The sequence below is a fragment of the Bubalus bubalis genome, chromosome X (genome assembly GCF_019923935.1).
Source record: "Bubalus bubalis isolate 160015118507 breed Murrah chromosome X, NDDB_SH_1, whole genome shotgun sequence".
NCBI lineage: Eukaryota > Metazoa > Chordata > Mammalia > Artiodactyla > Bovidae > Bubalus > Bubalus bubalis.
In genome coordinates, this window is record NC_059181.1 from 84,606,269 (window position 1) to 84,628,455 (window position 22,187).

The window sequence follows — 22,187 nt, forward strand, 5'->3', positions numbered from 1 at the left end:
TCTGTGAGGTTCATCAGATCACTTCTTATGTCAGGAAATAAATACTAAGAGTATAGGAGATGCTAAAACAATCACACTTGGGACCCACCAGGGCTCAGGGCTTTCATTGTCAAGCTGGGAACAGATGGAAATCAGAAGCCCTTCTCCATCTCTGTCACTATAGTTCCCAGCCATGTTTCCATTGCTGATATTGACAGTGGGGCCCCCGTGCTGTATTTCTACCAAACTGTTCAAGACACATTAACCTCATACAATCTGGGAAGCAGCAGAAGCCAGCTTTCTGGTGTCAGAGGTATGTGCAGCAATGAAATTGGCCTCTGGACTCCAGGAGCCCCAGGAAGAATTCTGGCCCTTCCAGTTTTTGAAAGTTCTCAAAGAACATAATTAACATTTGGTGGGAGGTGGGGAGGGCATTTCTGATGCAACCCCATGTTAGGAAATTTCAATAAAGTCCTTGTACTCCCTTCTATTCCCTGTCAGAACTGAGCCCAGAATACCCATGGCTGATCCCCAAATAACACAAATTGGACTCAACTACTCTCCCTTTCTTTCCTTCATCCTTCCACAACAAGCTAATGCCAGCTTCTCATGTTCAGGTACTACTTAAATTTTGTAGGCAATTCCAAATTTCCAGATTTTCTAAGTCCGTTGCCATATGCTAGCTCTTCTTCTCATGGTAGAAATGATACAGCTATTTTAAATGGGTTTAGTCACATGGACACAGCTTTATTCTCCATTCAGGGTCTCCAGCATGAGGCAATAATAACTCCAACCTTCACAATGTGCAGAGCTCTTTCATCAGGGCTGTGAAAAGCAGAGAATCGCAATCTTTTCGTTCTATTTCCTGGCTTTATTTTAAGGGTTTCCTTTCTATAACCTTGAACTTTGATCTTTGGACTTTATTTGTAAGTCTCCTGGAGTCTCCAGACATCAAACTAACTTTTTCATATGGTTCCTGAGTATCTGATGGATTTTTTTGTTTGTTTGCTTTGTTGTTTGGCTCACTAACTTCTTACCTACTTTGATCCATCTAGCAGCAATTCTCACTTGCTCTCCACTGGATCGCTTGGTAAGAAACCTGACTGACTAGCTGAGAAAAACACTATGTTCAGAGACAAAAACAATCCAGGTTCTAGCCTTGAGTCCTTGACTTGTTACCTAACCAACTTTACCCTTTGATTTCCTTATATTTGACAGAAAGGTACAAATTCCAACCTCTCTTTCACAAGTGTATGTTCAGGACAAATAAGAGTATACAACTGAAGGGACTGGCGATCCAGTGCCTAAGACGCTGTGCTTCCACTGCAGGGGACACGGGTTCAATTCATGGTTGGGGAACCACGATCCCACATGACACAAGGAGCAGCCTAAAATTAATAATACTAATCAATTTTTAAAAAATAAATGTAACAAAGAGGGTTAAGGATGGGGAACACATGTATACCTGTGGCGAATTCATGTTGATATATGGCAAAACCAATACAATATTGTAAAGTTAAAAAATAAAATAAAATAAATTAAAAAAAAAGAAAGAAAATAACAAGGAAAAAAAATAAATGTAACAAAGAATATATACCCAAGTGTCTCTGCAATCTCACTGACCTATAAATTCAAAAGATTATTACCATCATTAAATCTTAAATAATGGGAAAATCATGTTTTCACAAGGGAAGCCACTTAGAAGTACATATATCAGGTACACACCAAGAAAAGAAATAAAAACTTCAGGGACAGAACACATGAAAAATGTCTTTGCTTTGGGGTAAACTAACTGAACAGAACTGACATTATTAAACCTTTTATTTATCTCTAGACAGCCCAAGCCAAGTTGAAGAAAAAGTTCAAATTAACAAATCACTCCTCAAGCTTCCAAATTTAAACTTTCCCTTAATTCCATTAATCAGCTATCAGTGGAGAAATGTTTTCTTGGTTTGTAGTCCTAATTACCACTTACTCTGTCATGAGAAATTCAATTAGGCATTATTTGGCTATTTAAATCATGAAGCAGTCAGGTGGTTGTCTTTTTTCCCAGGGGTTCCAAGAACGGTCTGTGGTTAAATGTCACAGGCTCAGGCAGAGCCAAAAACTTGCTGCGGCATACTGGGCAGAACAGGGAACTCTTCAGGACTTGGGCTGCTCGATCTATGCTTGACACAATCTGGGAAAGCCTGACTGGGTGAAATGTCCTATAGTTGAAAGCACAAGAGAGAAGTGGCAGCCAGAACACCTGGGTTGAATCTAATTCACTTGGGCTAGTCGCTTCCTTTCTTAGGGGCTCTGCTTTCTTTCTTGGAATCCAAAAGGATTTCAGTCACTGACCTCTAAATTCCTTCCTAGCTTTAATAGATCTTGAAAATAATCAGGAATATTGGTGTGAAAAAACAGGCCTTACAAATGTGGGCTGCAGTTTGGAATCCTGCCTGTCTAGCTCATTTGTCTCTTTCTGTACCATGATGCAGACTTCCCAGGTGGCACTAGTGGTAGAGAACCCACCTGACAATGCAGGAGACATGAGAAACACAGGTTCAATCCCTGGGTCAGGAAGATTCCATGGTATCGAAAAGAGTCAGACATGACCGAAGCGACTTAGCACACACACACTCATACCATGATGCAGTAATGAAGAAATTGCTCCAATGAATAGAGACATAAGCTGACTCATTTCAGGCTAAACTAGTCCCAAGTGCATGAAGGATGGTACACCCAGCATTTTCCTGATTTCTACTGGTTGCATTTCCTCACACCATTTATAATCCTTCTTTTTAGTAAACATGTATTGAGGGCCACTCTGTGAGGTAGTATTTACAAACAAGCATTGTATAGCTAAAATTTCACAGACAACGTATATTTCAGGTATTAGAATGCATAAATACACCTCCCTTATTTTGCAGAAGTTGACTGTGTGTGCTCAGTCACTCGGTCATGTTCGACTCTTTGCGACCCCAAGAACTGCAGCCCACCAAGCTCCTCTGTCTATGGGATTCTCCAGGCAAGAATACTGGAGTGGGTTGCCATTTCTTTCTCCCGGCTATCTTCCCAAAGCAGGGATGAAACACGTGTCTCCTGTGTCTCCTGCATTGCAAGAGGATTCTTTACCACTGAGCCACTGGGGAAGCCCTTAGAAGTCAACTAGTGCAAGAAATATTTAAGTCCCTGATGCTGAAATTAACATAAAATAAGTATAGACTTTATTTCATGAATCAATATTTGAATAATCAAGTAAACAAACAAATCAAACCTGAAATCTGAGTGATATAGGCCAGTGATGAGCTTTTGCAACTCCAGGCAAGTGACTTAACCTCTCAGAGCCTTTTTCTTCATATGTGTGATGCTATTCGAAGTATCCACCTTGCAGGGTGGTTGTGAGGATCAATGATGTAATATGTATGGAAAGTAGCTAGCACCCTGTCTGGCAAGTAAGCCACTCAATAACTATTTGCTTTAGGGATTTTTCCCCCTTTTCAATTCTGGATATTCGTGTTTTAATCCTAAAGCAGAAATCAAATCTATCCCAAGTGGGTCAAGTGAGCCGATTTTCTGTGGACTAGAATACCCTTTTACTTCTGTAGCCTCAGGTAAAACTGACATCCTGTCCCGCCACAACATTGCAGGAGTGTTATTAGAAACCACATACTTTCCTGCAGGGGAGGAAGAAGAAAGGAAAGAAAGAAAACCAAGCATCTGGTACATGTGCAATTGATTTGGAGATGTGGGCAAGCTGGCAGAGTGTAGTTGCTCTTTTCCTGAAGTGCAGCACTGTCAGAAATCAATATGCTAAAAGCAGTTTTGGAAAGCTAGCTTGAGAATCCCTGGGGGATTCTGAGAGCTGTTGCTGCATCCATCCTAGCCCTGTGGAAGTCCTCTACCCTCACCTGGTACTCTGTTTGTAAGATAAGCAGTCAGGGCACTCTTTACTCCCTCCCTGTTACAGAGAAGATAAAGCTATTCCGTCCCTTGTGGACAGACCCAAGAGCTTTGAATCATTGTTCTAGCAATAGAGTCAGATTGAGAATAGAAGATTGATTTCATTTGACCTGAAATTATTAAGGGATACTGATAATAACACCCCCTCTTGGAGCAGGTTAAACAGTGTCCGGGGTCAGGTGAATTTGCATCTCTTCTGAGAATTCTTGAGGGGAAATATGGCAGGAGCAATCAACTTGCAAATTTACACTTAGATCTCAATCTACATCTGAGAATTATAACGTTATTGGTGATAATAAAAATAATAACAGCTTTCATTTATTGAGCAGTTATGTGCTAAATTATCTCAACCCTGTGGGGAAACCAAGGCTCTGAAAGAGAGAGGATAAGTAATTGGCTTAAGGTTCCACTGGTAATAAGGCGGAAATAAGAAGGGTAAATTTCCAAACCAGGTCTGTCTAAATGCGGATCCTGACCAGCTACACTCCACACCACCCTGCCTCTTGCCCAGAGTTTTATAGGACTCGTGGCTTATTCCTGCAAAATGACCATCTATGTTTGGAGGACTCATTTGTGGACAAGAGCACAGTCTCTACTGTTTGAAACTGGGACGTCTAGAAGCAAATGAGCCACACAGGATTTGAGCCCAGGACCTCAGCCTCATGATCACAATACTTTAATCTTCTGAGCACTTGGTTCTACCTCCTATCATTAAAGATGGGTAAGCTTTTAACTTGCTGCTTCAAATCAGGATGTGATTTAGCTGTTTCAAGGACTCATTTGGCATAGCTGGCATCTGTTTTCAAAACACTTGGGGATTGAATATCTTCGGAGCAATTCCTTCTTGGATAGGGTTCTCCGGATATTGATGGGTTTGTTTCTAAGGAAACAGAGACAGAAAGAACAAAGGAATAAGAGACAGGAGTCCCCACTTTGCCCTTGGATTGGCCCCTAGCATACTAATAGCTCATCTACACCAGGGGTTCCAAAAATGAATGTTTTATAATCAGATTTTTAGTTTATCTCCATGCATCCCAGCCTCTTTCCAGAGCTTCCCCGACTTGGCACTACCTTTTGTGGCAGAACCTTAACTTCAGGGCCACCCTGTTGCTTCCTTCCATCTCTTTTCTTCATCAACCCTCCACCTATTCTTTCATCCAGATTTTATCTCCAGATGCGCTCCTTCTCCTGTAAGGGATACTCAGCAGGACATGAACATGACCCGTACAACTCATGATATACTATTAGTCCACAGCACAGTTATGGATTCCATTCCTTTCCACATTTGACATTTCCTTTATTCTGGCTTAGAAACTTGCAGGAACCATATGTAGAACAAGGTACAATTCATCATTAAGGCAAGTGAATAATAAGATGCAGTGACTGCATAAGCCTCAGCTGGAAGCCTTCTGTTTTCCCCTTTGGAATGGGATATCTCTGACCTGGCATTTCCTGGTTCTTCAGAGGTGTGTAGAGCACAGTGTTATGTGTTTTTAACGCTTTTATATTTATTTATTTTTGTCTGTGCTGGGTCTTTGTTGCTGCACTCAGGTTTTCTCTAGCTTCAGGGAGCAGGGGCTACTCTCTAGTTGTGGTGGGCAGGCTTCTCATTGCGGTAGCTTCTCTTGTTGCAGAGCATGGGCTTTAGGGCACGCAGGTTTCAGTAGCTGCAGCTCCCAGGTTCTAGAGCACTGGCTCAACAGCTGTGGCCCAGGGGCTTAGTTGCTCCACGGCACGTGGGATCTTCCGGGATCAGGGATCAAACCTGTGTCTCCTCCATTGCCAGGAGGATTCTGTACCACTGAGCCACCATGGAAGCCCAAATGTTATATGAACTTACTCATGTGAATGAAGAGTGAAGGGATCCACTAAAGAAAAATTTAATTGGACTTTAAAATGCAAATACAGTACAGCGTAGTGCCTACAGTTAATTATAGTTAGTTAATACACAGTGCCTGTATTGTGTACTTGAACATTTGCTAAAAGGGTAGATCGTATGTTGCATTATCTCCCCCAAAATAAATAAATCAAGAAGATAGAAGGAAGCTTTTGGAAGTGATGGATATGTTTATGGCATTGATTGTGGTGATGATTTCACAAGTTTATACATATCTCCAAAGCCATGAAGTTACACACATTAAATAGGTACAGTTTTTTGTATGTCAATCAAAGCCCAATAAAGTTGCTTTAAAAAAAAAAAAAGCAAACGTAACTGGGGAGAGGGTACTGGGGCTTTCTCTGTATCATTTCTTACAACTGCATGCAAATCTACAATTATCTCAAAATAAAGTGTAATTTTTCAAAAGCAAATAAAAGAAGCTCTTCATAGGATTTAGTCAGGAGTTCCTAAGAGAAAGAGACCCATGGACAACGGGATCCAAAGACTTCTGTTTCCTTCAAAAGTCAAAGGAGCTCCAATTCTGAGTGCAGAAACCATGACCTTATTAACATTCAATTGATTAAAGGTGAAAGAATGAAAACAAAACCAAAAAATACAGAGAGAAGAATGAGATTTTTTCTCATGGTGTTGTTTATTCTCTTTTTTGACCTTCAATGTGATGTTTTCTCACTGCAATAACTGAAGCAGCCACATCATCTGATTAGGATGGTCAGGTCAACCCCAAACAGGAGAGATCTCCCCAAATGGTGATTCTTTAAAAAGGGGGGAGGGCGGATTTATCAGTCTTCTAGGGCCTTTTGTATCCTCTCCCAGCCCTGTTGGCCTCTCTCTCTTTTTCCATCCCATCACATCATCCAAAAATTGGATTTCGTCCTATTTTCTATAGAAGACAGACCAGGCTTGCCTGGAAAGAACACATCCCTGGAGAGATTAGGCTCTGACTAATTCTCATTTCTAGCATCTAAAGGCAGAGGATTAGATTAAAAAATAAATAACATAATACTGTGCTCCAACTGCACTGAACACAAGCTCCCTAATATCTGGCGTTTTTAATGGTGACTGGCCAAGGTGGTTCTCAGAAATGGATGGTCAGTACTATATATTGGTCAAAAGGCCCTACACACCTAGGAAGAGGACAAGAGACATAACTTAGATTTAAAGCAGAAAAATGACTTCTAGTTTTTCTTCCTGTTCTGATGTAAACATTCAAAGTCACACACTTCACATTAAAGTTTGTGCAAGTTGCGTGGATGGGAGGGGGGAGAAATACTATTTTGTTTTAGCCAGCACCTGAGGCTAAAGGTTCCAGTAACTATCATTAAGCAGGACAAGCCTGGGTTTTCACTTCCTATTCCTCCTGATGCCCCTCCAAGTTCTTTCATTGCTCTTCCTGTCTTTTTTTTTTTTTTAACAAATATTTATTTTTATTTTATTTAATTGGCTGCACTGGGTTTTAGTTGTGGCACACAAGATCTTCAATCTTTGTTGCAGCATGCAGGATCCAGTTCCCCAACCAGGGATGGAACCCAGACCCCCTGCAGGGGGAGCAGAGTCTTAGTTGCTGGACCACGGGGGAAGTCCCACTCCCTTCTTTTATCTTCTGTCTCTTCCTAACCCTGTCTTCTTCTGTTGTTCCTTTTCCCCTGGCCCAGAAAATCACACTTCCTTTTAAAAGTGTTAGTAGCTCAGTCGTGCCCAACTCTTTGTGACCCCATGGACTGCAGCCCACCAGGCTCGTCTATCCATGAAATTTTCCAGGCACCGATACTGGAGTGGATTGTCATTTCCTTCTCCAGGGGATCTTCCCAACCCAGGGATCGAACCCCGGTCTCCTGCACTGCAGGCAGATTCTTTACCGATTGAGCTATAAGGGAAGCCCTAAAGGAAGCCCTTCCTTTCAAACTCAGCCTAAAAATGTTCAAATAGTGCCACCTGACCTGGAAACTCGGCAGATATCATCATCAAGCTCTCATCTTTGTCCCCTCATGCTCTGCGTCAGCTTCCATTTGTGGGATGAGACTTCCCAGCTACCCCTAGCCCACGGAGTAACTCATGTTAATCTGGCTATGTTGTGGCTAATGGAGGGAAGATGGGGAAAAAAATGGCATGTCTGTGTTTAGAGGACTTCCTTGGCTATTTTCCAACCCTACAGAAAAGCACGGGCTTCTCTGGTGACTCAGTGGTAAAGAATCCGCCTACAATGCAGGAGATGTGGGTTCGATCCCTGGGTTGGTAAGATCCCCTGGAGAAGGGAATGGCTACTCATTCCAGTATTTTTGCCTGGAGAATCCCATGGACAGAGGAGCCTGGCAGGCTACAGTCCATGGGGTCGCAAAGAGTCGGACAGGACTGAAGCAACTGACCACACACACACAGAGAAGCACAGTTGCAATAGGGTGGCTCTGCCGTTTCCCTGCTTCCCACCTTCCTCATGTTCATATGCCAGGATTCTTCCCTATCCCTCTGGGCAGGTGAAAAAAACACCTACTAAAATGACTGTTGCTTCTTTGATTGCTGTAATCATCCTCGAGAGCAACGTTTGAGGTTTAGAGAGGATGAGAGAGGAACAGTGGAAGGGAGAGAAGTGGCCTTCTCTGCCCATTCAGCCAGTATTATACAGAAGGCTTCTTTTATGGAGTCCCTTTCCTTCCTGTAGTGACAAATGAAATTGGAAGGCGGAGGGAGGGTTTTTAGGGAATCAGAAGAGATGCTGAAATCATGTTTCAGAGATTTAATTGTTTCCCTAATCAAAGACAAGTCGAAACGGTGACTTGAATCCCAAGTAAGGCCTGAGCATGTGATGAGAAGAATAGAGCCAAGCTCCAATACCCAATGGGTACTGTCTGGGTGGCACTGTAGTGTGATGGTTGAGAGTAAGAGGCTTTGAAGTAAGGGACAGCTGGTTCAAATCCTGGCTCCTTCCCGCTCCACTTGTGCCCTTAATCTCACCTCTCACCCACTTAAGGAGACCACTTCAGGAATTCTCACCTCTCTCTTGCATCAATAATTTCTTCCTCTCTACATGCTACAGTATCTACCAACTAAAGTCCTCCATTCACCCCACCCACATCCCTCTCCAGGTTCTGCCGCACCTCTCTTCCCTCTGTTACAACAAAATTCCTTGAAAGAGCTGCCTATATTCACTGTCTATAATTCTTCTTGCTTCTCTCTCAAATCATCTTCAATTAGAGGTTTATCACTCCATCGAAATAGCTCCTCTCAAGGTTTTAATGAACCTCCATGTTGTCAAATCTCAGTCCTCATCTTGTTTGACATTTCATCAGCATTCTAAACAGTTGAACCCTCCCCCCTCCTTGAAACACTGTTTCCCCATGGCTTCCAGGAACCATTCTCTCACCACCTACCTCACTGGCTACTCTGACCTAGTGCCTTTTGATTTCTCCTCTCAGTCCTGACCTGGGACCATTGGAATAACCCAGAATTCAGACCTTGGGCAATTTCTTCTTTCCATGCTCTGCCCCTAGGTAATCACATCTGGTCCCATGACTTTAACTACCCTAGATACATTGAAGATTTCCAAATGTGTATCCCAGTTCAGACTTCTCTCAACTCCAGATCCATCTACCCAACTGTCTATTCAACATTCTCTCTTGAAGATCAAATAGCCATCTTAAATGTAACATGTTTCAACAGAATTCCTGATTCCTCTTTCACAAACCTGGTTCTTCTCCAGTCTTGTCCATCTCTATTGATGGCAGCTCCAACCTTCTAATTGCTGAAGTAAAAACCTTGGGGTCATTCTTGACTCCTCCTTCTTCTCCCACATTCCATACCCAAGACATCTGCAAAACATACCAGACTTTTCTTCAAAATCTGACCAGTCTCCCCATCTTAATCACTACTACCCCCCTAATCCTAGCCACCATCATCTCTCACGTGAACTACTGCAACTGCTTTCCAGCTCATCTCCTTGCTTCTGCCTTTAGTCTCCTAAAGTCTGTTCTCACTCAACACAACAACTTGAGTGACTCGTTTAAAATTTAAGTTAGATCACATCATTCCTCATGGAATATTATCCCATGACTTCCAATCTCACTCAGAGTAAAAGCTACAGGTCATATAATGCCCTGTAAAGCCCTACATGATTCAGTGCTCCTCCCCCACAAACCCTCATTCTTACTATTTTCCAAATTTACTCCAATAGCACTGGTCTTCTTGCTGTTCTTTAAACATCCTACATGGTTTCCCACTTTTGGGCCATTACACTGGCTGTCCCTCTGCCTGGAAAATTTTCTCCCTGGACATCCCCATGAATCACTCCCTTGCTTCCTGTAGGTCTTTTGAGCATTGAGCATTTGCTCAAATGCTATCTCCTCAGAGAAATTTTGGTGTTAAATCACTCAGTCATGTTGCGACCCCATGGACTATAGCCCACCAGGATCTTCTGTCCATGGAATTCTCCAGGCAAGAATACTGGAGTGGATTACCATTTCCTCCTCCAGGGGATCTTCCTGACCCAGGGATCAGACCCAGGTCTCCCACACTGCAGGCAGATTCTTTACCATCTGAACCACCAGGGAAGCCTTACTCACTTTATTGTTCCTCTTAACAAATATCACCATTTGCTATATTACAATTTTATTTGATTCATGTTTGTCTTTTCCCAATGTAAACTTCTTGGGAGTAGAGTGTTTGTTTTATCTACTGCTCTTCTCCTTAGCACTTAGAATAAAGCCTGCATAACATTCAATTAATATTTTCTAAATGAATGAGTGACTGGGTGAATGAGTCTCTCTTCCAAGATTCTTCCACACAGAACAAGCCCTCAATAATACTTAGGGTAAAGCAGCTGCAAAGAACTGATCACTCCAAAACAAAACAGATCCACATTTCAGTGAAGAGTAGCCTTTGTATCAAAAAAAATGTTGACAACTCTACACCCCCTTTTTATGCATGATCCTCATACTTGGAAGTAGGGATATGAATCTTTATTGTACAGATGAATAAAATGACGAGGCTCAGAGAATTTAACATTTCCAAGGACACCTAGTTGGTAAAAATTCACCAGCTCATCCATTCACTTGTTCATTCCCTTAACAGTTACTGAGCACTTACCATCTGCCAAGCACAGTTCTAAACACTAGAAATACAGCAGTGAACAAGAGATATGAATTTTCTGCCCTTCATGGAGCTTAAAACTCCAGTGGAGTAAATGATGCTATGAGCAAAAGATGCTTAAATGCTGTTTCATTGACTTGATTTATTGCTAGTGGGTCAGCTGATAGCCCTAGAACCAGCCTTTTTTTTTTAAATGAAGAGTCTCACATGGAAGATGTGGTGTATCCTGGTGCTGCTGGTATTGCTGGTTCAGGGACTACACTTTGAACAAAGTCTAGTGTAAATACACTCTCTCAAGCAAATAGGAACATCTACTTGGCCCCTGTCCTTTCATACAACACAGTCTAGGCAGAAGGGCTAATTACAGCATGTGGAGCAAATTTCAAGTTACCAAGACTTGGGATTTCCTGACAGGTGTGTTAAACAGGGCACTGGGAACTCTAGAAGCAGAGATGCAGCTGAGCGGGCAGCATCAGGGAAGTAAGACACAAGGTTTCAAGGCCATAGCCATTGGAGCATTCCAGTTCCTGGGGGAGGGGGGAGGAGGGAAAGGACAGGAAGGAACAGAGCAAATTCCCAGTTACAGAGGATTCATGCCTGCACGCTAAGTCGCTTCAGACTCTGTGACCCCATGGACTGTAGCCCGCCAGGTTCCTCTGTCCATGGAATTCTCCAGGCAAGAGTACTGGAGTGGGTTAGCATTTCCTTCTCCAGGGGATCTTCCTGACTCAGGGATCGAACCCACATTTCTTATGTCTACCTGCATTGGCAGGCAGGTTCTTTACCACTGGCTTCACCTGGGAAGCCCTACAGAGGATTATCAAGGCCTAAACAGAAGCTCAGGGACAATAGGCCAGAATCAGAACAGAGAGAGAAAATAGGGGCTTAAACTCGGGTTGAATATAGAAGTCATCACCAGAGTGTTGTGGCAGGACTTGTCTTGAATCTGAGCATTGAATTAGAGACCCTTAAATCGCTGGAGGGCAAGGTGGGTCCCATAGATGGGGCAGACCTCATTGGGCCTATAGATTGGCATTCAAGTGGCTCCAGGGGGAACTATAGAAAAAGGAGAACTTTGGGGACAGGACACCAAGCAGACTCCACACTGTCCCTATCAGAAATTCTTAGAACTCACCAAGAAGCAAAAAGCGTGATGGACTTTGTTTTGAATGGCATGGCCCAAAGAGGGAAATTTAATATTGATTATTGGCCAGAGATAATGAAAAAAAATCAAACACTGATTTCTCTCCTGTCAGAATAAAAAGCCCTTGGATGTGAAGACTATTAAACTAATATTGGGAAGGAAGAGATAGCACAGAGCTCTGTTGAGAGGGAAATGATGGGAGAGACAGATGAAAGAGACAAAGGGAAACTAGTCTAGAAAACTGTGCCCTTGATGAGATAAGAGGAAATGTGGGAGGGACCCAAGGAAGCCAGAACCTAACTCTGCAAGTGTCATACCAGTATCTGTGTGCTCAAGTGAACTTGGCAAAGAAGGATGACTAAGCCTGAGCTTCCTGGAAACTCACTAAGTAAGTGGCCAGGAAAGTCTGCCATCCCTCCTTCAAAAGGAGCCAGAAAGGCAGTGTAGCCCCACTGACTCAGAGCTGCATACTGGTAGCAGTACTGGTTATGAATATGGCTTCTAGAGCCAAACAAGCCTGGGTACAAATGCCTGCTCTGCCACTTCACTTCTTTGGGTTCTCAGTTTCCTCATTTGTAAAATAGGGATGATAATAAAATCACCTACGCCATAGAACTATGTGAGAATTCAAGTACTCGATGTACAGAAAGGATTTAGAACAGTGCTTGGCACATTGTAAGTGTGGATTAGGGGTTAGATGTTACTGTTGTCGCAACAAGAGCTGGAAGGACCATGAGAGTCCAATGCCCTCACAGGTTAGAAAAAGAGCCTGAGGTCCAGAGAGAAGCAGGCAATTGCTCAAGCTCACCAGCAAGCTCAGAGCAGGGCTCAGAACAGAAACTGGGTCTTTTGAGCACTATACTCTTCCCACCACACAACACTGACTTTTCAAAGGAGTGGCTTCCCAACTTCTTAAATCACAAATACATTTTACACTGTAATCTATGCATACATACATACACACACACACACACTGACACAAGATTTGAGTGAAACAGTACTTTGAAATTCTACATTCCTTCACTCTGTTATTTCCTATTCTATTCTTTGAACAACAATAATAACAACTAGGAGAAAAAAGCCCATCAGGGTCAGGAGCCAAGATACTGTATCCATTAGGGGTATAATAGCCAGTTGGAGGATTTACACCTGTGAGGGGTGACACACAGAAGAACCATGAGAGACACTTGGATGCTTATCACACAGAGGATAGAAGAGGCCAAACCTGCCCCTTTAACACTAAATAATCATATCCTTTTCTTCTAATCACCACATCATACTACCCCTACTCCAGAGAAATCAGAAGTATTTTGGCCATTTTGAATACTACTGCTATGAATATTCATTAATAAGTTTTTGTGTAGAGGTATATTTTCAGTTCTCTTGGATACTTACCTAGGAGTGAACTAGTTGGGTCATATGGTAACTCTGTATTTAACTCTTAGAGGAGCTGCCAAACCATTATACAAAATGATTGCACATTCCCACCAGCAATGTATGAAGACTCCAATTTCTCTACGTCCTCATCAAAACCTGTTATTATCTGTCTTTTAAATTATAAACATCTTAGTGGATGTGAAGAGGCATCTTATTATGGAGTTGATTTGTATTTCCCTAATGATTAGTGACGTTGAGCATCTTTTCATGTGCTTATTTACCACTGGTGTATCTTCTTTGGAGAAATGTTTATTCAGAATCATTTTGCTGATGTACAAATGTTTACCTACTTCTGGCTGCACTGAGCCTTCATCACTGCACGTGGGCTTTCTCTAGTTGCAGCAAGCAGGGATTGCTCTCTAGTTGTGGTTCATGGGCTTCTCATGGCAGTGACTTCTTGTGTTGCAGAGCTTGGGCTTTAGGACACACAGGCTTCTGTAGCTGTGATGAGTGGGCTCGGGAGCTGTGGCATGAGAGCTCTAGAGCGTGGGCTCAGTAGTTGGGGCACACAGGCTTAGTCGCCTCATGGCATGTAGAATCTCCCCAGACCAGGGATCGAACCCATGTCCCCTGCATTGGCATGTGGATTCTTAACCACTGGACCACCTGGGAACACCTTTTTTGCTCATTTTAAACTTTGAATTATACACATTTGAGATGGCAAAACATAAAAGTATTAATAAAGTCTCACCTTGTGGGAAAGGCTGTGCAATATGAGCCTCAAATTAAAAATTGTCAAGAATGAAATAATGTTAAAGATGTGGGTAGAGTGAATTTCAAACTGTACTTAACCATTGTCACATGACTTTTGACTCTGGTTGGTTAACTGAGATTTCTACTAGACTTCCTCAGAATATTCTTGAATTGTTGGAGTTTTGAATGTTGCAAAATCTTCATGAAGACTCTGAAATAAAACATATCCACCTTCCAAAAACAGAACATGCTTCTGAAAGGAAACACAGTGGTTAACTTTTTAAAATTATTCTTTATGATGTCTGATGTATACATTAAAGCACATCAGATGTCCTAGTCATGAGTGAACAGCTCAATGAATTTTTGTGCATGTATATACTTGTGTAATCACTGCCTGGATTAAGACATAAAACACTTCATCATTCCTCAGGCCCCTTCCCAGTCTACACCCCACCTCAGAAGTAACATTATTCTGACTTGTATCACCATTATGGTGATATATTGACCTCCATTTAAATGGAATCAAGGCGTTTATCGGAGAAGGCAATGGCACCCCACTCCAGTACTCTTGCCTGGAGAATCCCATGGATGGAGGAGCTCGGTAGGCTGCAGTCCATGGGGTCGCTAAGAGTCGGACACGACTGAGCGACTTCTCTTTCACTTTTCACTTTCATGCATTGGAGAAGGAAATGGCAACCCACTCCAGTATTCTTGCCTGGAGAATCCCAGGGACAGAGGAGCCTGTTGGGTGCCGTCTATGGGGTCACACAGAGTCGGACACAACTGAAGCGACTTAGCAGCAGCAGCATGTGTGTGTGTGTGTGCATGTGTGTGCCCATATAAATCTTGGCTTCTAAATACCATTGTCCAGTAAAAGAGTTGGGTCTCCTTCAAGAAATGGCTGAGCCCAAAGCTGTGGCAAGAATAGTACAAGGTAAGCCTGAAAAAATATTTTTGTACTTTTGAAAAGCAATGAAGTACTAGAATAATAATAATAGAGGCATGTCAAAAGAAATATAAGCTAGCTAGAAGGGGCTTCTATTGACCAAAATGGTCATTGAAACTTTGTGCATTAGAATAAACAGTGAAAAAAAGAATAAACAATGAAAGTAACTGATTGTAACACATTGAATTATATGGGAAATATCGAGTCTGTACTGATATAAGGAAATAAATGAGGAACTAGAAAAATACACTAAATGGGATTAACAGCAGACCAGATATTGCAGAAGAAAAAAATTAGCAAACTGGAAGACATAACAATTGCACATCTAGCAAGAAAAGTGGAGAAGGCGATGGCACCCCACTCCAGTACTCTTGCCTGGAAAATCCCATGGACGGAATAGCCTGGTAGGCTGCAGTCCATGGGGTCGCTAAGAGTCAGACACGACTGAGCAACTTCACTTTCACTTTTCACTTTCATGCATTGGAGAAGGAAATGGCAACCCACTCCAGTGTTCTTGCCTGGAGAGTCCCAGGGATGGGGGGAGCCTGGTGGGCTGCTCTCTATGGGGTCGCACAGAGTCGGACACGAGTGAAGTGACTTAGCAGCAGCAGCAAGAAAAGCCAGAAAGAGAGAGTAAGAGCAAGGCAGAAGTCTCAGTCTTTTATAACCTAATCTTAGGAAAGACATGCTATCACTTTTGCCTTATTTCATTCATTAAATCCAAACCATTAGTTCTAGCCCACACTCAAGGGGAAGTGATGACACTAAAACATAAAATCAGGAAGTAGGAATCATTGGGAGCTGTTTTAGAAGCTGACTATCATAGCAATAAGAACTATTCTAAATTAAACACAAAGAGAAAAGGGAATTAAAAAAAAATGATGGTGCATCAATAGCTGTGGAACTACTGGTGGCCTAATACACATGTAACTGGATAGGTGAAGAATAGAGGTGGAAAAGAGAAGAAACATTTGGAAAAAAAAATGGCCCCACATTTTCCAAATTTGATTGAAACTATAAGCCTATGGATACAAAAAGCTCAACTAACCTCAATCACAAGAAGGACAAAGATCACCACATCAAGGTACATCATAGTCAAATTACCAGTGATAAAGAGAAAATCTTAAACACAACCAGAGGGGGGAAAAGTCATAATGTATATGGAGAAACAAAAGATAAGGAAAACAACAGGTTTTTCATGAGAAACATTGCAAGAGAGAAGACAGTAGAGGAACATCTTTAATGTATTGAAAAATATTGTGAATTTAGAGTCCATATAAAGTGAAAATATCTTTTAAAGCAAAACACTGCTTCTCTTCACACAAAAAAGAATTTTGTAACTATTTGTGGCAACAGATGGTAACTAGACTTACCGTGGTGATCATTTCATAGTGTATACAAATACTGAATTACTATGTATACAAATATACAATTTAAAGTATACGTTATATAAATATTGCCATTATGTACACAAATGTATCAGAGAAGGCAATGGCACCCCACTCCAGTACTCTTGCCTGGAAAATCCCATGGATGGGGGAGCCTGGTGGGCTGCAGTCCATGGGGTCGAGAAGAGTCGGACACGACTGAGCAACTTCACTTGCACTTCTCACTTTCATGCATTGGAGAAGGAAATGGCCACCCACTCCAGTGTTCTTGCCTGGAGAATCCCAGGGACAGGGGAGCCTGGTGGGTTGCCGTCTATGGGGTTGCCCAGAGTCAGACACGACTGAAGTGACTTAGCAGCAGCAGCAGCAGCACACAAATGTATATATATGCATACATTGGTGGTGGTTTATTTATTTATTTATTTTTTAGTTCTACCAGTTTATTGCTAGCAACCCATCTCCCTTCACCCTCCTCATGCATGTGTGCTCAGTTATGTAACCCCATGGACTGCAGCCCGCCAGGCTCCTCTGTCCATGGACTTTTCCAGACAAGAATACAGGAGTGGGTTGCCATTTCCTTTTCTGATGCATACATTATGTACACACATATACAAAAGGCAATATACAAATATTGAATTCATTACACCTGAAACTATTATAATGTCATATGTCTATTATACTTCAATTTAAAAAAAACAGAAGCAAAACAAAAATAAAAACATTACTGAGAGAAATTGAAGAAGACATAAATAGATAGAAACATACCCTGTGTTCATGGTTTGGAAGACAATGCATTTTAAGTTACTTTTTGTTAGTAGTGTAAATCGGGGGTCCAGTTTCATTCCTTTGCAGGGTTTATTCAATTTTCCCAACATGATTGGAAGACTTAATATTGTTAAGATATCATTACTACCTAGAGTGGGTCTAGAGATTTTTCTTTAAATCCTAAGATTCATATGGAATCTTGAGGGGCCTAGATGGGCAAAACAATGTTGAAAAAGGGAACAAAGCTAGAGGACTCACACTTCCTAATTTGAAACTTCACTACAGAGCTATAGTAGTCAAAACAGTTTGGTAATAAAAATATAAAATATTAGGGTACTGAAAGACTTTTCAGCAATTATTCCAAAATAGTTATCCAAGTTTATAGCAATTTCTAGTCCTTAATCATAAGGCAAAAAACCAAAAATAGTGTGGTACTGCCATCAGATCAGTCGCTCAGTCGTGTCCGACTCTTTGCAACCCCATGAATCGCAGCATGCCAGGCCTCCCTGTCCATCACCAACTCCCGGAGTTCACTCAGACTCACGTCCATCGAGTCAGTGATGCTATCCAGCCATCTCATCCTCTGTCATCCCCTTCTCCTCTTGCCCCCAATCCCTCCCAGCATCAGAGCCTTTTCCAATGAGTCAACTCTTCGCATGAGGTGGCCAAAGTACTGGAGTTTCAGCTTTAGCATCATTCCTTCCAAAGAACACCCAGGACTGATCTCCTTCAGAATGGACTGGTTGGATCTCCTTGCAGTCCAAGGGACTCTCAAGAGTCTTCTCCAACACCACAGTTCAAAAGCATCAATTCTTCGGCGCTCAGCTTTCTTCACAGTCCAACTCTCACATCCATACATGTCCACTGGAAAAACCATAGCCTTGACTAGATGGACCTTTGTTGGCAAAGTAATGTCTCTGCTTTTGAATATGCTGTCTAGGTTGGTCATAACTTTCCTTCCAAGGAGTAAGCGTCTTTTATTTTATTTTATTTTATTTTTAATTTTATTTTATTTTTAAACTTTACATAATTGTATTAGTTTTGCCAAATATCAAAATGAATCCGCCACAGGTATACATGTGTTCCCCATCCTGAACCCTCCTCCCTCCTCCCTCCCCATTCCATCCCTCTGGGTCATCCCAGTGCACCAGCCCCAAGCATCCAGTATCGTGCATCGAACCTGGACTGGCAACTCATTTCATACATGATATTTTACAAGTTTCAATGCCATTCTCCCAAATCTTCCCACCCTCTCCCTCTCTCACAGAGTCCATAAGACTGTTCTATACATCAGTGTCTCTTTTGCTGTCTCGTACACAGGGTTATTGTTACCATCTTTCTAAATTCCATATATATGCGTTAGTATACTGTATTGGTGTTTTTCTTTCTGGCTTACTTCACTCTGTATAATAGGCTCCAGTTTCATCCACCTCATTAGAACTGATTCAAATGTATTCTTTTTAATGGCTGAGTAATACTCCATTGTGTATATGTAGCACTGCTTTCTTATCCATTCATCTGCTGATGGACATCTAGGTTGCTTCCATGTCCTGGCTATCATAAACAGTGCTGCGATGAACACTGGGGTACACGTGTCTCTTTCCCTTCTGGTTTCCTCAGTGTGTATGCCCAGCTGTGGGATTGTGTGTTTTAATTTCATGGCTGCAATCACCATCTGCAGTGATTTTGGAACCCCCCAAAATAAAGTCTGACACTGTTTCCACTGTTTCCCCATCTATTATTCCCCATGAAGCGATGGAAAGACAGACATATAGACCAAGTAAATAGAATAGAGAGACCCCAAAAGCAAATCCTTGCATATATGGTCAAGTGATTATTGCCAAGACAAATCATTGGGGAAAGGACAGCATTTTCAATAAAAGCTGCTATGAAAACTGGATGTCCACATGCAAAAGTTGGACTCTTATCTAACACTGCTGGTGGTTTAGTTGCTAAGTCTTGTCCAACTCTTGCAACCCCATGGATTGTAGCCTGCCAGACCCCTCTGTCTATGGGATTCTCCAGGCAAGAATACTGGAGTGGGTTGCCATTTCCTTCTTCAGGGGATCTTCCTGACCCAGTAATCGAACCCAGGTCTCCTGCCTTGCAGGCAGATTCTTTACTGACTGAGCTATGAGGGAAGCCCTATCTAACACTAAATTACCAATTAATTGCCAATTAATGAGACAAATGCACAATTATTGAAAGCGTTCACATCAATACAGATATTAAAAGGAAAGTAAGGGAATGTAACTTTATTCCTAAAAAGTCAATACCTTAGATTAAAGACACATTCTGTGAAAACTCACTTAAGAAGAAATAGATAACATGAATATCACTGTATCTATTAAAGACATTGAATTTGTGGTTAAAACCCTTCCCATAAGGAAATTCTAGACCCAGATTTAGAGAAGAAATAATATAAATTCTACCGAACCCTTCCAGAATATTGAAGAAGGTAGAACCCTTCTAAACTTACTTTATGAGAACAGCATTACCAAAGTAGGTACAAGAAAGCTATGGACCAATACCCTTCATGAACCTAGATGCAAAGATTCTAAACCAAATTTCACTAGTTTGAAAAGGAGACAATACATTATGACCAGCTAGATTTTATCTCAGAAATGTAAGACATGGCTAATATTTTTTAAAATTTCTTTATTTTTAATTGGAAGATACTTGCTTTACAGTAGCAACCCACTCCAGTACTCTTGCTTGGAAAATTCCATGGACGGAGGAGCCTGGTAGGATCCGTGGGATCGCAAAGAGCCGGACAAGACTGAGCGATTTTGTACTTGCTTTACCATATTGTGCTGGTTTCTGCCATGTATCAACGAGACTTTTCTAATATTTGAAAACCAGTCAATGTGATTCAACAGCCATGAAATTCATCTCATAACCCAATAATGTATTACCAAATGCAGTTTGAAAAACATTATGTGGGAAAAGATAAAGAACATTGCTTTGCACGTTACTTTACTTGTTTGCTGTTCACCGTTCATCCTCTTCCTATTTGAAGGGGGATCTCCCAAGATGTGAGATATTGGTGGAACACCGTACCCTGTCTCAACTAGAGAAGTTGAAGAATAGAGATCTTGTCCTCCTCTCCCTGCATTCCTAGGATGAAGAATCTGGAGCAACTGATCAAGAGACAGAGGTGATTTGTGTCTAATCACTATAGTTTTGACAATGCTTAGCCTCACTATCTCAGGGGTACTGTTGCTGCTTCTTGGTAGCCTCTGGAACCCTTTTGATTCCTATCATCTTCCAACCCTGGCCCTCTAACCTCCCTTTGACTTGGGGAGCTCCCCCTCCTTCCCCAACATCCTTTCAATGTGTATTTCGTGGTGTGTTTGATTAGTTTAACTATAATTGATTTCTTCTACTTACAATCAAGAGCCCTGGTAAAACAGAGAAGAAAGGGGAGAGTTATGTAGAAAGAAATTCTAGAAAGACCACCAAACTTCAATCAAGCAGGAACTAGCTATTTTGTTTAATAAAATTCAAAACCACTGACATGAAACCCTAGGATAGCTTTACTTAGGGTTAAGGAAAAGAAAAATATGTTCAGCAATTTTTATACAGTAAATAGAACCTGCTAGTTTGCTCCAGATGCCCGGACTATGATCTCATCTTCAAAGACATTTCCCACAGGTCTAGCTTGGGTAGCTGGGCATTGAGGTTTGTTTTCGCTTTCTCTTGTCAATACACAAGGTTGGGTTTATAGAGTGAAGAGATTGGTAGTGGCTGTTTGCCATTGTTCAGTAGGGGAAAGATGGCAGAGAGACCCTGGATTTGGACCCTCCCCAAAGCAATCAAGACCACATTCTCTGTCTAAACATTTCAAGGCCTTCACGACCTGTCCCAGCCTGCTGTTTTTCCATTACTACTTGTCCCTTCCTTTCTATATAACCACATTTTCTAATTCAGTCTCATCCACTGGTTTTCAAACTGATCCAATAAAAGGCTCTAAGGTCTGATGGAAATAAAACTCAAGCCAGGCAAGCTTAAAAAACACTGCTCTGGGCCACAATGACCTCTTCTTTCTCTGACTTTGTCTTATTTTGTCATGGATCACATTCCACTTTATATTGAACATTTCACAGGTTATATCTTTTTCTTAAACTGAGGTTGTTTTATAACACTGTATATGTTTCATCTGTACAATGTTATAGTTCTACTTCTGTATATGCTACATTGTGCTTACTTTCTATCCAGCACCATATAGTTGACCTTCTTTACCCATTTTGCCCTCCCCCATCCCCTTTCCCACTGGTTACCATTATGCTGGTCTCTGTATCTATGTGTTTGCTTTTGTTTAGTTTGGTTTGCTCATTTATGATTTTTTAAAATATAGTCCACATATGAGTAAAATCATATTGTATTTGTCTTTCTCTGTTTGACTTACTTCACTTAGCATAATACCTTTAAGGACCATACATGTTGTCCCAAATGGCAAGATTTCATCGTTTTATGGCGTAATATTGGTGTAATTATAGAGTAATATTACATTATATATAATCTTTCTTTATCCATTCATCTGTCAGTGGGCACTTAGGTTGCTTCCTTATTTGGCTGTTGTAAATAATGCTACAATGAACATAGGGATGCATGTATCTTTTTGAATTATTATTTTCTTCAGATAAATAACCAGAAGTGGAATTGCTGAATTGTATAGTAGTTCTATTTTTAATTTTTTGAGGAGTCTCCCTACTGTTTTCCAACTTACATTCCCACCAACAGTGTGTTAGGGTTCTCTTAGGTTATATCTTGTCTTGGCTTCCCAGTGAAATTGGAAGGTTTTGGACCACAATGATGTACCATTTCACGCCAGTCAGAATGGCTATGATCCAAAAGTCTGCAAGCAATAAATGCTGGAGAGGGTGTGGAGAAAAGGGAACCCTCTTACAC

The 22,187-nt window shown here is 41.5% G+C and overlaps 1 long non-coding RNA gene across 1 annotated transcript; it reads right to left on the reverse strand.

Annotated features, from left to right (window-relative positions):
• Positions 1–4,548: 4,548 nt before the first annotated feature.
• Positions 4,549–10,994, reverse strand: LOC123331760. The gene is made up of 3 exons (XR_006548523.1): positions 10,901–10,994; positions 9,504–9,627; positions 4,549–4,804 (listed from the first exon to the last, which is right to left on the reverse strand). It is a non-coding gene; the product is annotated as an uncharacterized LOC123331760 (long non-coding RNA).
• Positions 10,995–22,187: the final 11,193 nt, after the last annotated feature.